The 16,633-nt window shown below is 41.7% G+C and overlaps 1 long non-coding RNA gene across 2 annotated transcripts; it reads right to left on the bottom strand.

Annotated features, from left to right (window-relative positions):
• Window positions 1-591: 591 nt before the first annotated feature.
• LOC310893213 lies at window positions 592-15,512 on the bottom strand. Of its 2 annotated transcripts, XR_014578818.1 has the most exons (4): window positions 12,034-15,512; window positions 8,008-8,111; window positions 7,015-7,257; window positions 592-6,676 (listed from the first exon to the last, which is right to left on the bottom strand). It is a non-coding gene; the product is annotated as an uncharacterized lncRNA (long non-coding RNA). The 2 variants fall into 2 exon arrangements; XR_014578819.1 differs by lacking the exon at window positions 7,015-7,257 and having other exon boundaries at window positions 12,034-15,349.
• Between the last annotated feature and the right edge of the window lie 1,121 nt (window positions 15,513-16,633).

Raw genomic sequence — 16,633 nt, 5'->3', positions numbered from 1 at the left:
TCTTAACAAGTCTCCATGGTGGGAGGTTTTCTGTGCTCAACTTTTTGTAATTTTTTAGAGGTGATTTCCAAATTTTGTTCCACTGCCCATTCTGTTCCGCTCTCCTTACCTACATCCCTCCCCACACATACCTACCCACAAACTGTTTCCTCACCCTGTTTAACATAGCTGTAGGAGTGGTTGTGTGACCCTTCCTCTTCATCATCTATCTGTAGCATACCCATACATGAATGTTTGGTACATGTTTTATGGACCTGCACCAAACAAGCCACTGCAACCAAACATAAGTGGAATGAACAAACCACACCACTGTCCTGAAGTGGTGCATCTCTGTTTCAAATCCTTGAGGCCACAAAACCAGGGTAAGGCTTCAAAGTAATCCGTATCTCATATGCTAGTAGGACACTCTGCTGAATGTTTTGTGGGATTTTTCCTGCTGTTGTGAGACTGTGCCTGGAAAGTCATGCTGTTCTTCTCCAAGGTCTTTTCTGGCAATGGACAGCCTTGGTCCAGCCCACTTCTGCAGCACCAAGCAGTGATTAAGAAGATGTTGCACCTTCAAAGTAGGCAACAGCAGAAGCCAGACTTCAACACATTAAAAATTATTTTCTGCAAGGCTGTGCAGAGCTCACTTCAGAGCTTAGTGACAGAAAATCTCCCAGGGAGATCTTACCTGCAAGAGCACTGACTTAACAAGCTGGGGGATGAAATGCTGTGGTTATCATAAGGAAGTTTCACAATGCTATGCAGAAGGCACTGTCTGGATTGAAAGGTTGGCCGCTAGGAAGGGACCATTGTGGAAATCTTTAATCCAAACATTTTGGGAGACCGTCCCCAACTTTCCTCTCTGCTTCACCAGCTTATGCACTGTATTAGTGAGACACGTGACCAGAAATGTTTCCTACAAGCTGCAGATAATATTTTCAGAATGATGGTGGAACATGCGCGTGGGAAGCTGACAGGTAGAGGAGGGTGCTGGACATGAGAAGCTGGAGGTTGATGAGTGGTATCACCCCCTGATACTGCATGCCTTATTTTGCACAGCCTTTGTGTGGCCAGGAAAGGGAACCAGGTGCAGCCCTGCTAGGATTGGTTTGCTGAATTGGAGAACATTTTACACAGCCAAGAAGGAGACCTTGATTATGTGTTACAGTTAAGCAAAATCAGAGAGATGGGGCTGTGTTGTGTTCTTCATTTCCATTTTCCATTGCTTGTGAAGACAGCATGTGCTTTTACATAAGGTTTCATCCAAGATTACTGCACCTCTCTGATGCATGTGAGTGTGCAGCATAGTGGTGCACAGATTTTATCATGATTCATATGTCCATTTTATTGTATTTTTTGTGGGGATTTTTACTGTACTGCGTGGCTGGATTTTATTACCTTCAGTGTATGTATTTTATGGCAGTGATGCCAAGCATTTCAATGAATTGTGCAAAACTGAGACCCATGAATGCAAAGATATCTTCAATGATTTTTTCATAAATAAAAATAAATACAGTAAATTGAACATTGTGGACAATCATCACCTTTTACTGAGTGCGCATACTACTATCCAAAATTAACAGTTATTAAAAAAAAAAAAAGCTCCAATTAGACAAACAGTTGTGTGTAAGTAGTCTTTGTTAGGTACAGCTGCAGCATGCCTATTTATCCATCCATTATCAATATATTTGACACAATGGCCATTTTCTCAGGTTTTTCTCCTCTTTTTATCAATTGATATTATGTGGAGGGCAATAAAAAATGCTGAGAAAGTGAGAAAGATTATTTTCCAAATTATTTTCCCCAAGCAGTATAATGATGCTTTCACCCTTGTTATGGAGTTTCTTTCCCATAAGTCCATTGTATGAGCTTGGGGTAGGTAGCTTTAACTGCTCTGGGCTTTTGCAATGCTGCCCTCCACAGCAGCATATTTCCAATATTTTCCTCCCTGTGCAACTGCTAGCCCTCATGGTTGCATACAGCGAGCCTGCATAGGGGCATAGGCCTGGCTGAAAATCAGTCCCAGATTTCTGGTGGGATGAGGAAGGGGTAAGATGTTTCCACAGACTGTTTTTATGGGATCTCCATGCTTGCAGCACTCGATGGCAGCTACAGTGATGGGCTGATGGAGCAGTCTGGTGATGGGATAAGTGCCTTTGAACTCTGGTTGCTGCTGCTTACCAAAACATGTCTTACTGAAAGCAGGTAGGAACTTAGAAATTATCCTCACAAAGTTTTTCTCTTGAGGTGATCTCTGAGCCGAAGTAGAGCGCCATCTATTTCTGTGGAAAGCTGACCAGTTTAGAGAAGAAAAATGGCACTGAAATTTGGAAACTCCCTAGGTCATAGAATCATTCAGGTTGGAAAATACCTCTAAGATCATCTAGTCCAACCTTTATCCTAGTACTGACAAGTCCACCACTAAACCATGCTACTAAGTTCTACACCTACACATTTCTTGAAGACCTCCAGTGATGGTGACTCAACCATTTCCCTGGGCAGCCTATTCCAATGCCACACAACCCTTTTCAGTGAAGAAATTTCTCCTAATATCCAACCTAAACATCCTCTGGCACAACTTGAGACCATTTCCTCTCATCTTATCACTTGGTGCTTGCTAGTGATCCCCACCTAGCTACAACCTCCTTTAAGGTAATTGTAAAGTACAATAAAATATCCCCTGAGCCTTCTTTTCTCCAGGCTAAACAATCCCAGCTCCCTCAGCCACTCCTCCTAAGACTTGTTCTGTAGAACCTTCACCAGCTTTGTTGCCCTTCTTCAAACACACTCCAGTACCTCAGCATGGCATGGGATTGTTGTGCCCCAAGTGAAGGACCCAGTACTTATCCTTGATGAACTTCATATATCTGGCCTTGGCCAATCGGCCCAGCCTACCCAGATCCCTCTGCAGAGCCCTCCTACCTTCAGTGGTGACTGGCCCCCAGATGGATTTAACTCCATCCACCACAATTATTTGGGCCCAGCCACCCAGCCAGTTTTTAACCCAATGAGGTTTACACCCATCCAGGCCTTGAGCAGCCAGCTTCTTCAGGAGAATGCTGTGGGAAACAGTGTCAAAAGCCTCACTGAAGTCTAGGTAGGCCGCATCCACAGCCTTTCCCACATCCACTAAGCACATCACCTTGTTGTAGAAGGAGATCAGGATCATACAGCACAACCTGCCTTTGATAAACCCATGCTGACTGGGCCTGATCACCTTGTTGTCCTGTAAGTGCTGCGTGATGGCACTTGAGACAATCTGCTCCATCAGCCTCCCTGGCACCGAAGTCAGACTGACAGGCATGCATTTTCCCAGATCCTCCTTCCAGTCCTTCTTGTAGATTGGCGTCACATTTGCAAGCTGCCAGTCAACAGGGACCTCCCCTGATAGCCAGGATTTCTGACAAATGATGGAAAGCAGCTTGGCGAGCACTTCTGCCAGCTCCCTCAGTACCTTCAGGTGGATTCCATCGGGACGCATAGACTTACTTATATCTATCTAAGTGAGGTAGCAGGTCACCAACCATTTCCTCATGGATAATGAGGGTTTCGTTCTACTCCCTGCCCCAATGTACCAGCTCAGGGGGCCAACTACCCAGAGAATAACTGGTCCTGCTGCTGAAGACTGAGGCAAAAAAGTCATTAAGTACCTCAACTTTTTCCTCATCTTTTGTCACTATGTTTCCCCCCACATCTAATAAAGAATGGAAATTCTCCTTAGTCCTACTTTTCTTGTTTATGTATTTATAAACACATTTTTATTGTCTTTAACAGCAATAGCCAGATTGAGCTCGAGTGAATGGTATTTTGACCAAAATGAAAAGAATGAATGATATTTTGACCAAAGTATCAGCAGGGGTCTTAAAAGGCAAAAAAAAAAAAAAAAAAAGGCAGTTGACCAATATAGCAGCCACATCATGCTACCCAAATTACTTTATTGTCAGCCCCTCTGTACAGCTGTATGGTAATGCACCATATAACTCTCAGTAGGTGTGATCCCCTCTACGACCTCTGTCTCTGTTTCCAGATAGTTTGATGTGGGACTTCCACCTCCATCTGGCTTATCTAACTGAAGAAAATTTGTATTTCACTTCTCACCTCCCTGTAATAGGTACTTGCATATGGGACTTCAGGAGGATCTACACATATTGCTTTCTCTAGAGACAAAGACCAGGACCTGAGCAAAGGACCTTACTGAAGCAAAATGTGAGACAGCTCTATGAACATTTGAAAGTCATGAATAAGTAAATCCTGGCAGCTGGAAACACAAAGAGAACAGTTGATTGCGCACCAATATGCAAGAGAGAGGTGGCATCAGGCCTAGCTTACCCTGGAACAGTAGAGGACATACAGGTAAACTAACTGACTGAGGAAGCTGGCAAAGCAATGCAGGACAATAGCAAATATACCAGGTAGGTAACTGACCATTGCTTTGACACAGGTCAAAGCAGCTACCTTTGATGCAGCTTTGATGCAGCTACCTATTTTCTGTTGCAAATGAACTCATTTCACTGATCAATAAATGCCTTTCTAAAGTGAGTTTAATGACACTTATGAAAGTGCCCCATTAAAAATGAAGTAGGAAACAAGGCACCCTAACATGAAATAACATGAATGGGGTCAAAATACATTTCAGTTTTATAAAGTCCTGAATGTTTCTCAAGCAAGGGGCTTTCCCCATTAGGAACAAAACCTCTCTCTTCACAGGCTGTATTTCAGCACTCCTTCAGCTTTCCAGTGTCTGAACACTCAGTAGATCTTCACGGAGCTCAGAGAAACTCTTCAGGAGACGGTATTTTTCCTAGCATTTGCTGGAGGCTGGGTCCCTTCTGGCTATTACTGGGATGCACAAACTGATGGACAGGAAAATATATTTCTGTGGAAGACTTGGCTTTGTTGTGGAGAGGGAGAGCACATGAGACAGAAGAAAACTATGTAGCAGGATGGTGGACAGAGAAAGTGCATCCCTGCACAAGGCTATGACTTCTCCTGGGCTTTCCACAACAAGTGTCCCCATCCTCCAGCCATGCCTCTGCATCCATCTCTGCTTGCCTTACAATGGGCAGAAGCACAGCTCAAGGGAGAGAGGAAACTACTCAGTGTTAACTCACCCAGGCACACAAACAGCTTGAAGGATCAAGAAGGAGCACAGACTGTGCCTCTGCCCTCTTTGGGTCAGCCTGCTGCAGAACAATGCCCACCCTGAGCAAGAGGGACTCATTGGTCACTTTCCTCAGGGGTGCACAGCGCCACCTCCCTTGGCTACTGAGCCCCAGCACAGTCTACCCATAAACTACAGAACAGCCCGCATCTTCCACAATGTCATCTCCACCACGGTGCTCCTTCTGGAAGGCACACTTGTTTCAGAACCAGGGCTCTGAGTTCTCTTTCAATCACAGCCTATGCACATCCACTCAGGCACTGAAGAGACAAGAATTAGGCCTCCCTTCCCTTGCACTTTGGAACCTCTGGGGACTCGCCTGTCCAAAGTATTTTTATTTCTGCTCCACCCTGTTATTTTTCTATTTTTTTTTTCCTCGTTGAACCCATCCAGCCTTCTCCTTATCCTGAGCTTTTGTTTTCTCTCTTCACACTCCTACACTTGAGGCCAGACCTGCTGAGATACTGACTTTTGCTTTGACAATATGGTTTGCTTTTTATTTAAGAGTCTGTGTTATGGGTCAATGCTAGTACACCCAGGATGATAAAGGCTCTGTTCTGAGCTTATGGCATAGAGCTGCAATGTCCAATTGAGGTTGCTCAAAAGGCCATCAACTTTGTGGTTTTATCTTGTTTTCACTAGTTAAAGAGATTTTTTTTCCTGTTTTGTGTAAAGTTAGCAAAGCTACAAGTTTGACAGCTTGGCTTTTCATGTAAAATGTTTTTTCTGCAGCTCCAGTAAGACTTTGCAATGCATTAGCTAATGCAATACAACTTCTTCCAAGAAGTTTGCTGGGGTCAGGTGATTAACCTGTATATTTTATAGAACATTTAAAGACACTGGTCTGAGGCCTCATAAAATCATAAAACTACCACTCAGCTGTGAACCACGGGATGAAGCACAATGCTGAAATATTGCTGCATTAGAAATGGGAGGAAACAGAGTGAAATCTCCCATTCTGATCTGCACAGCTGATAAAAGCTCCACAGAGCAGCTTACTATCATATTTTCCACAGGCAGAGCTCACGTTGGGCTGTGCTCAGCATCTCTGCAGAAGGCAGAAGTTGTCCTGCTGAGTCTTGCTCCACTTACGCTGTCCAGTTGGAAGAAATCATACCCACACTCAGTAGCAAGATACAAGTCCTTCCAGCCTCTGCACCCGCAAGTACTTGAGCTGGCAAGGCACTCGCAGGGTCTTCTGCCAGCCATGGAGACTGCGTGACCTCTCCTGCCTCCTGCAACCGAGGAGGAGCAACCGGTAGCAAGAGCACTCCCACAGAATAGACACGGATCCTGAGCTAACCAAGCTTTTAACCCCCCTTATACTCTCACCAGCAATGTCCCACTGAACTTCAGGCTTGTAAACTGCCCTCTTCCCCAGGGCCAGGACCTGTATGGGTCCTCTCCCATCTGATCAGGAGGTCTGTTTTCACCATGACTCACTGGGACTCTCCTGGCAAATCTGGGGTTACTTCCAGCCCCTTCACAAATATCGGTTGGCTTGTTGTAGTAAAGCATGGCTCTGCTGACCTAAAAAGGAAAACAAAGAAGATTGAAGAGAGACTGTATCACTTGACAAAAAGCAGTTTCCAGCCAAGTTCATTTTCCCAGGTAGTATCTGCCTTCCTTGGGGAGCCCCAAGCCGGGACAGCAGGCAGGTTTCTTAGCTCTTCATTGCGGGCTGAGTCCCTGTATCACAGCTTTTTCTAGGGGATGCAGGCAAGCTCTGCAGGGGCTCCAAGCTGATGGGAAGCCAGGCAGCCAAACTCACTCAATAACACTGTTTTTTTAATCTCTGACCCATCTCAGCATCATGGCCCTTGAAAAGGCTCTGGGCTTCCAAGCATCGCCTGTGCCACACAGCTTACCAAATGCCTGGCTGCAGCTGCTGCTGGAGAGCTGTGGTGGCAAATGAGGTAACGAGTTGGAGGCTGGAAAGTGCCAATGGCGTGCAAAGGGCTCCACGACACCTATTCCCATTAGAAGCGCTTTGGGATGCCACTGTGGCCAGGGGACAGCTGCCAGAAGTAGGACTGTGAGGCTCATTGCTGTGCAGTCCAGACATATGGTTGCTATCAGGAGTAGGGCGGTGTAAATAATTGTTTCACTCCCTAAACCAGAAGGGGAAAAAAAAAAAGAAAAAAAAAAAAAGGAAGAAAAATAAATTGATTCAAAACTGACTGAAACAATTTTTTATTTTTATTTTTATTTTTTTTTGCTAGCCAAATGAAAAGTGAAGAAAGTAGTATCAGGCTGCAAGAAACATTTTAGTGCCTTTTGGGTAAGATCCAGCAACACAGATATTTTCCACCTGTAAATAATTCAGGAGAAGAAAAATGCCGTTGCAACTCACTTTTTCCAGCAAGATCATCAAGTCAATTAGGAGAATCTGGATAGTGTTGTAGCCCAAGAGTAAGGAAGAGTAAAACGTCGAGTCAGAAGAGTAATGCGCATAAATGTTCTGGCATTTTCATGTGTGTTGTGCATCCAAACAGCTTTCCACCATCCCCTTAGCATGGCCAACAGTGACTGTGCTGGGCACAAGTGCAGAAGTCCACCTACCATGAGCAGCTTCCAGGACTGAGTCCGAAATCATCATTTTAAATTCCTTGGCCCTTTTTTCCCCCCAGTATTGGATGTTTAACCCTTTTGCTATTTCCAGAAGTCAGTTGGAATGGTTATGTTCTCCCTATGTAACAGTCTTCTTCTCCCTTCCCTGTCCAGGCCCTCCAGAGCCACTAAATTTCCCTTCAGAGGGGTCTATACATCCACAAAAAGGGAGTGAGCACTAATGGGATGGATGTTGTTGGCAACACAACCTGGGCCATTGTGGCTCTAAGTCAAACCACCCAAGAACTCACCATGAAACCTGTTCTTCTGATCAGCTGAGCCACCATAAATACATGTCCTGATACCGCTTTTCATCATCTTCTGGTAAAACTGGAGTTAGTGCAACCACTTCATCCTGGATTCAGAGAAGGAAAATGTCTGTGGAGTGGAAATATACTTTATAAACCTTTAGTTTTGCTTCTGTAGTATTCTGCTGCAGCTATTACTATGCTATTCCAGGGTATCAGAATGACTTCAATAAATTTCTGTCACCATGTTTCTCTTCCCACCTCCTGAAAACACACATTTTCTGAAAAAAATCAAGATGAAGGAAAAAGACCAAGGGGTGTTTCTATCAAAAAGAAAATATAAATGGATTGGAAGTGCTGAAAGTTGTATTTGCAAAATGGGTATATACCGTAAGTAAAAATTTGTTATTTAAGTGTGGTGACAAATATACCTTGTATGAGAAATGAGCTACACCAAGTATGAAAAGACTTGCATTTGATTTTTGCCAGTTGACTTATTTTCTTAAATAAGAGAGCAAAGAACACAATGTTGAAAAAGAAAGCCTTGATATTATTGACTTGTAAATAAAAAGGATGGCTATAACAGCAGAGTTGAGAATCTCATGTAAATAGATACCCTTTGTAATAGTGCAGACACAGAAAAAGTCTAAATTTCTAGATAGCTGAAAAATGAGGACAGGGTCCCTAGATATGTCTATTAAGATGCATTGAATATGGCATGATACAAAGGGCTAACAGAAGTTGAACACATTACGTGTAGATCTAGAGTATATTAGACATATTTCCCTAATATTGCATGCTTTGAAATAGTTACTTCATCTAAAGTAGTAAGTGGTTGTAGAAAGCACTTCAAAGGAATGAAGTTCAATTGTAAAAAGCCCATTTTAAACATTATTCTAAGAAATATTCCATTGCTCCTTCTGAGGAAAAAAAAAAAAAATCACAGCTTTATGTTCAGGTTGGATTTTTTGTATGTTTGTTTGTTTGCTTCAAATCAGACCTCAGGGGGGAAATTGTTTTCACTCTTAAAAGATTCCAGGGTTTTTCTGGCCTCACCCGCCTCTAAACCAAGGCAGAGAAAAATCATTATTCCTACTTAGCTGATCAGGAAATTGGAGAATGGAAACATCCTGTGTGTAACTCACATCCTACTGAAACTGGTGGAAATCCCTGATTTCCATGGATGACTGAAGTCACTGGCCAGCCTCATAGAGGGAGAAGGAAAAAGAGCCAAACACGAAGTGCTGTTTCTCCATTTGTTTTTGCAGCCATAAAACCCACTCCTTTTTCTCCATTCTGGTGCTATTCCTTTAAATGGTACATAACTGAAGTTTCCTTTGTATTTTCTTTGTCCCCCCCCCCCCCCCCCTCCTTTTTTTTAATGCCTGGTCTTTAACCATCAGGAGCTTTTCTCCTTTGGGTCCAGTCCTGTACCACTGGATTTGATGACTGTTTTGTCACTAGGGAGAGAAAGCTTCAAGGGAGCCAGGCAGAGATCAAAACCAAATAGATACAAAAGGTCAACAAAGGAAAGCTAGCAAGAATGGAAGGGCAAGGGTTAAAACAAATAAAACTGATGTGAGTTGTATTATATGGTGAGTGAATCATATGGATTATGGACTGAGGACTACATAATTAAACATGTAAGGTATCAAGGTAAAGTACCAGAATACATAAAGAGGATAATTTCTTTAGTCAGCAAATGGGCAATAACAGGAAAGAATTTTTGTCTTGGGATAGTGAGCAGTTGTATAAACATATGATGCAAAGGCTTTTTCAAATAGACATAACATTGCCATATGTTCCGTCAAAAAACTGCAGAGGGACCTGGGAAAATCAGAATGATTTAAGAGGGACTATACACATCTCTGCCACCACTTGGTTAGCTGAACGCAGGCAGACAAAGGTAAGGAGTGCCGTTAAACAAGGACATGTTAAGAGACCAGAGTGTGCCCCAGAGATCCTTGCACTGAGATAATGAAAGCTCTCAAATGTCACCACGGAACTGCGGCTCTCCTTAAAACACGGCAGAGAGACTGTGCTTTCTCTAGGTGCTGGGAGCTGACATTGCATATGGGATAGCTCTTCCCGATGGACACGAGAAGCCCATTAAAGTGGCTGGCTGTGATTGGAATTATAGTCATTGCAGCAGCTGAGACACGCTGAGGCGCAAACTGATTTGCGGAAAGGAGGGATGATGGGCTGAAGGTCCGGGGAACAAATTCACTGCATTTGCTGGATTTTGAAGTATAAACAAAAACAAAGGAGAGAGCCTGAAGCATAAAAATACACATTTCCTTCAGAAGCTTGAATTTCGGTGCAAGAGAAGGGAGCTGCATGTGGCCCTCTACTCTCAGGGGACAGCACTGCCATACAGCCCTTGACTAGATTTGCCAAAATCCCACTTAAAATGATGAAGAATTTGCCCCTGCTGCCCCTCTAGGATGAGCAGAAACAGCAGAACCAAATGTCATCGTTTTCCGAAGGAGGTCACACAGCTACAGAGTGACATGGCAATGGCTGTGTCCGAATCGAGGCCTGGCTGTGGGTTTTACCTCTCAGTCAGAAAGCCTCCTCTTTACCCACAAATAGCATACTCCATTATCCAAGATCTGTGTCCTCTGATTAATTCTTCTCTAATAGGTATGTGTATGCAACGTCTCAAATCCTTGCGACTAATTTTATCTTTCAGAGGGACTATTAACATTGAAAAGAGAAAATTCAGGATTTTCTTCTTTTCTTGACCATATATTATACCTGTAAAGACCAGTCTAGCTAACAGGTGGCACTGACAGAACATGCTCCAAACACAGCTGTGAGAGAAACCGTCTGTAGCACTGAACAAAAGTTACCCATTTGGGGAACGACTTTTTTTTCCTATAGTGAAACATTAATTGATTCTTTTATATTCAGGAGCTATTTTCACTTATCCCAGACACTTAACAGAAAAATAAAAAAGAAATAATGAAGAGTTTTGGTGTAAAAACACATTTCACCATAAAACAGGTTGATTAACTTGCAGACTTTAAAAAATTAATGTCCAATGGAAGGAACTGCTGACTGTTTAAATTAGAACTGCTTATTACAGCACTACAACAGAAACTAAATTAATTTTAAGCTTCGGAATGAAATTTTTATTTTTAATTTTTGTGGGTTGTAGAGGTAAAGGGAATGGATGCTTGGGAAATTAAAAGTCTTCTATTTATCATAGGCCAGATACAGTACAGCCAGCCATAATACAGGTTTTTCTCAGTACCCTGAAAGCTCTTGGAAGTTAACATAGAATCACTGAGAGAAATTCAATTACAATTCCAAACTTTCAGGAATTTTAGTTCAGCTGAAACCACCTGTATGATAGAAAAACCTCTCAAACAAAAAATCATCTCAGATGCAAACATTTTTAACCAAGATTACAGAAAAATATACAAGTCAGTCTGAAGTTGCAGACCAGATTTATGTATGTTCTTTGAAGAGTAGCTTTGGTTTTCAAATAGAAAGCTTGTCAAATCATTAACATGTCACCTCTAACATCTGTATGTGGATACGGAAAAAAAAATTAACTTCAGAGACTATTTGCAAACAACAAAGACAAAGAAAGTTTATTCTGGCATAAACCCATGAAAATATCAGATTTCTTCCTTTGTAAATTCTGGGCAGATTTTAGGTGAGCAGAACCATTTAACTGAGGCTATCCATTAAGCAAGGAGTAACTGAAGGTTGCATGAAGCTATGACAGATAATTTGTCTACAGGGCCAGGTTCCTTCTCCTGTCTTCACTTAGAGAATCCCATGGCCACCACCTGGGGGGATGTCACAGAAGGAATGGAGAGGAAGAGAGGGAGTACTGGTCTTAAGATTAACTCAGTGGGTGAACAAAAACCATCATCAACAACAAAAGCAAAGCCAAGCATAACAAAGTGGGTGAACAAAAGAGTGAATTAACAAAAAAACCAGGACCTGAAAAGAAGACGCATCACCAGAACAAATGCAAAATCCTAAATTATTTCTGTTCCATTTGATCTTTCTTACCTTCTCCTTGGGTTGAGCTAGAGATTTTGTAGCTTTTAGTCCTTTTTCTTTTGTTACAGAGATGTTGTAATGTTTATATGAGGATGCATTGTTGCAAGGCCGCGTGGACTAGATGTCATGTGGACTCTGCAGGGCTACAGCCTCAGTGACCAAGGAGTCCTTTTGACTCCTGTGCATAACGATCACTCACCTCCACTGACTCTCCAAGCAAAACAGAGCTATTAAATGCTGGGTACTGAGCCTTTGCTGTGCCTCTCCCTCTGAATACTCACTGGATTTTTTTCCTTATTTACTATTTTAAGAGGTGCCAAGAGAGGCAAGCATTGCTTTTTGTTCCCAGACAGATTTGGGAAGGAGGGTACCTGTTACACCTGCTCCAAGTCCTGTGCATGAACTACTTTTACAAGGAAGGAGATGGGGTTAGATTGCTTCTTATACTCATTTATGCGTGGTCGTCTACTGGAAGCACCAATAGTAGTGCTGAGTGGCAGCTACTACATGTCATTTAAACACGGGCATGGGGATTAGAACAAGGTCAGGTACTTCCTTCCACAGCCATCACCTAATATTAACAACTTTCGGTCACTGTCTAATCAGGGCCGGATGCCAACCTGTGACTGACAGATTTTTAATTGCTAGTCTCCTAAGTCATACCGTTCTTCTCTCTCACTGGGAGGTGTTACCCTCAGCTCCTACTATGATGATTAAGGGCAAATTCTACTCTGTTAAAATAAGTCTCTTGATGTAGATATCTGAAGTGTTACTTTGTCTCTGATTTTTTTGATTTTTTTTTGAGAGAATGAGGGAGATAAGATTTTTGAAAGAACATATTTTCAAAAGAAATCAGAAAAGAAATATATCTGTGTGCATATATCTTTATTTGAATTCATAGTGTTCTTTCCTACCTTACTGCAAAAATAAAGAACATAAGAATGCAGGAACAGTCTATCATGCCTCACCTCTTTTGCTTTCCACTTTCTATTTGCTCCTTTATTTTCCATACTTTAAAATCTCATTTAGCATTCTCTTGAGAAGGAGAGCACAAGATTACAATCTAACGATTGTAATGAGAATGGGTTACGTTTGTGCCATTTCCCATTTTCATTACAATCTTTGTGGCAAGAGTAATGTAACAGAATTTTTAATGTCTTATATATTGCATGAACATTTTTTTCCAGTGAGCTCCTGCTACATTTCAATGGATGATGCTGTTGCAGAGCATTGCAACTTTGATCTTTTTATAGCTTGCATTATGATCACATTGGCCATTTCACCCACTTCCCCAAAGTGGAAAATATTTTGATATACAGCTGGCTGCTACAAAATCCAGCCATCTACAGATACCATACATACCTAGAAAATGGTTCTCCTCCAAATCCCAACTGTGGCTGAATACAAGACACTGACATCATCAAAACTGTGTGTATCTCTGAATGGTACTATGGGAATTGTAGTTTCCAGAATCTGAGCAGAAAAATTGAGCATTTTGTTTGTCAAAAAGTAAGGACAGCTCTCGGACAAAAAGATTGCTTTTTGTGTCTGGCATGGCACTGACTGAAAGAGGAAGGAAAGATTTCCCAAAGCATATAAACCTTGCTGTAAATCTTCCCCATACTGACCAAAATCTGAGGAAAAGAAGGGTGGTGGGTGAGGACAAAAACTCAATAGACAAGGGATCAAGACCGGTTTAGTGAGAGAACTAAAGGCTAAGCTACGCTATAGAGGCAGCAGGCACAAACTAGCAGTTTGTCTGGATTTATTAACATGAGAAATGGTTAACAAAAGAAATTCTTAATACAGGAGCCCAACAGGGAAAAAGAGAAGAGTACTGAGATAGCTAGCTCAAGGGCAACATCCCTGAGGGGATCTGCACAGCCTTTGTGTGACCAGCAAGGCTTCAAAGGGAAAGGCAGCTACTGCTAAGGGGGAGGTTCTACCTCTAATGCTTTGCCTACTGCAATGAGGTGAGTGGAAACACTTCCCTTTTAGAACATGCAGCCTGGTGGGGAAAAAAAAAAAAAAAGAGAGAGAGAGAGAGAAAATGTCAGTGAAAGGAATGGACAGAAATTTGAGCATAAAATTAAGTCCAGGTTGGTATACTGATGTACACAATGTGTAGATTAATACAGACTAACACTACTGAACTTCAAAAAAAAAAAAAAACACATTTCAAGGGGCACACCTCCTTGAAAAATCAGAAGAGAAGACAATGTCAGCATATCTCAGTGAGACAGCTTACACCTGACAGTTTCATGTTCTTGGTTAAGAAGCTTTATTTCCTTGATGCATAGGGTAGAATCCAGCATCCTTCAAAGCAATGCCTATGGAGATATCCAGGGCTCAGCAAGGCAACGGGTGAGGGAGAATGACATCCTCATTATGATAACATTCAGCAGACAACCTGCAGATTTTGAAAACTCTGGACAAAGCCATTCATGAAAAGACACACAAGGCTAGATTTCATACTTTGCCAACTGGAATCCAGATTTAACCCACTTGTCTGTGCAACTTGTCCTGCACTTGATATAAGCCAGGCACATCTACACCGAGGCTCAGTTTTTTTTTTTTCCCTTGGAGTCTAAATTTAATGCTGCAGACCCTGAGGATAAAACCAGTTGAGCCCTTTGGAGGGAAAACGTTCATCCTCTTTATCAGAGTGGCTTTCCCGGTGGCTTTCACTTCAGCGAGAAGAGTGTCTGGGATAATTGCTCTTTCCACAGAGGATCAATACTGTGTAATTAATCAAGATGAAATCATTCTTTGTACTTCTCCAGGTTTCATTCTTGAGACATATTCTCAGATTCACGGGCTCCTGGAGATAGCAACACTCTCCTACTGCACTACGCCAAAACACCCTGGAGGCAAAAACATCACAATCCAGCTGTCCAGAGCCTAACCTGACATATCTTAATAGAAGAAAAGAGACAAGGAGGCCCAGATGCCTCTTTATTAGGACCATCCTCTCTGCAGAGACAACAAGGCCTCAAAATCTACCACCGTCAGCGTAACATTGGCATCAAGGGACCTTTTACCCTCCAAGGACACAAGCCACCAAACTTGCAGTGATTACAAAACAGAAGTGTGTACTGTGGAAAAACACGTAGTAGAACCCCAGGTCATGGTGAGAATAATTCAGCTAACATTTCTGCAGTTTGTAGAGTTTGCTTAGCTGTGACCAATCACATGCATCTCACATTCCTCTTTAATTTCTTTTACATGGCAAGAATAGTTTTAATCCAGTGCCTAGTATGAAAAGGCATTGGAAGTCATTTTAAAAACACACTTTATGGGAAGAATCAAAACATGAACATTTAATATTAAAGTCATTTTTATCTCTGGTGGGTCAGATTTTTTTTTTCAAATTTCAAAATGCCAGAGGGGAAAAACAAATGAGAAGACTATTGAATCAGTTCTAATGGATTTAAGACAAAATGAAACATTTCAAGCAGTTCATTTGACCTGGAAATGTTCCCCTTTTAATATATATACTCCTGTGTTTCATCCTAATTTGGACTGAAAATGCTGGAATTTGTCACAGTGAAATTTCAATCATCTCTGGTTATGTTTAAGATTCTTCTTGCCTGTCAGGCTCTCTGTTTCTCTCTACTAAGCATAATCAAGACAAAATGTCTCCTAAAAAGATTGCTGGCCATTCTGGCATCACTGAAATTAAGTAGCTGGTGAAGACAATTATAAATAATACATCCAGTCGTGTTTATTGCAGAAAGTTATTAAAAGAATGACTGGAATTTTCCATCAGTTTGGGTAAGCAATGAAGACATTTTAGGAGACCAAACAACATTGGCTGAAATGATTGTGCTTTGATTCAGTTTACATTAAATGGAAGGATAAACAAAAGTAAGGCTGGAACTAATGTTCTCAATTTCAAAAGGGCAAGCTCTGATGGACTAAGTGCTCTGAGCACCCTAGCTGCTGAAGACAACATGCTGCATGTCTCCGGGCCTTGAACACGGAAGAGGCTGGAGGATTCTTTGAATCACGGGTGCTGCTAAGAAATCAAAGCTGAATTCCTTGCAACATGGAAACATGGGGAAAAAGAAGAAAAAAAAAAAAAGAAAAAAGAAAAAAAAAAAAGGATCTATGGGCCTGCTGAATAAAAGGCCACTTAAAGAGTCTTTAGCTCAAACTTTAATAAGGGTAATGACATTGAACAGGAGGACAAAGGGAAAATAGACAGTCGGAACAAGGTTTTACCACACTGGAAACAACAGCAGAATTCTAAGAGCTTAATCCTCTCTAGTTGGGAGGAACTAGATAATCTCATTCAGAATTCAGACAGAACTGGCACATGAAACTACAGGAACAGTCGCAGGTATTCATGACAAACCTATCAACTCATGGGATTAAAAAAATAACAAGTGCAGTACCTACAGTTAAGAGGGAGAAGAAAAAAGATCTGACAATTACAAGTTAGACCTCAAATGTCTGCAGGCTTTGGGAAAATAAAAATAAAAATAAATAAAATAAAAAAATAATTTAAGTTATGGATGTAAACTGGGAGAGTACTAAAAAAAAATTACCAAAGGTTTTGGGCTTGTTAAAGGTAGGTTGTTTTAGACTAACTTCAGAGGATTTTTTT

Source organism: Anser anser, assembly GCF_964211835.1.
Source record: "Anser anser genome assembly, chromosome: 2".
Classification (NCBI taxonomy): Eukaryota; Metazoa; Chordata; class Aves; order Anseriformes; family Anatidae; genus Anser; species Anser anser.
Note: the sequence above shows the minus strand (reverse complement) of the source record. Positions and strands in the feature narration are given on the sequence as shown.